Source organism: Sinocyclocheilus rhinocerous, unplaced genomic scaffold (genome assembly GCF_001515625.1).
Source record: "Sinocyclocheilus rhinocerous isolate Xijiao unplaced genomic scaffold, SAMN03320098_v1.1 scaffold1443, whole genome shotgun sequence".
Lineage (NCBI taxonomy): Eukaryota > Metazoa > Chordata > Actinopteri > Cypriniformes > Cyprinidae > Sinocyclocheilus > Sinocyclocheilus rhinocerous.
The window spans coordinates 411176-411808 of NW_015639576.1; positions in this window are offsets into that span (position 1 = coordinate 411176).

Genomic DNA, 633 nt, shown 5'->3' on the forward strand with positions numbered 1-633 from the left:
TATCCCTCACGTTCAGACACCTTTAATGTAGCGCACTACCAGGATGCCTTCATAACGTCCGCGGCTGCTGGTAAGTGGAGTTCTCAGTGGAGCGGTGTGCTTGTATACTTATATTGTTAAATTATTATTATTATACAAGAACTGCGTGAAGAGAGCATGCACAGCTGTTGTTTATATTGCTGTTTGTAGCCTTTGGAAGTAAGGTTAGCTACAGCAAGCGGCTATAATATTTTTGTTCAATATTTTCCTAATGACAATTTTCTGATTGGTTTATAAAGGCTACTAGGAGCACCTTTTCCCAATTTTTATCACAGAATATGGCAGGAAATTTATAGTTTCTATAGGCTACTAAATGATATGTCAATCAGTACTGCATTATTCATAAAGTTTATTTATTACCGGGAGATAACTTGAGAAACACACATAAACCATATATTTTTGCAATCGTGTGTTTATTGTCTTCATGTTTTTTTCAGCTTTTTATTCAGCTCAGCTACAGCAATAGCTGGATGCTTTTGTCCATATTAGGGTTTCCTGCACGTCATAAGTCATTCCTTCTATGAGTCTGTTTTGGACTTTCTGCACGAGAGCGCCCTCCGGCTTCGAGTATGAATTAAACATACACTGCATGAG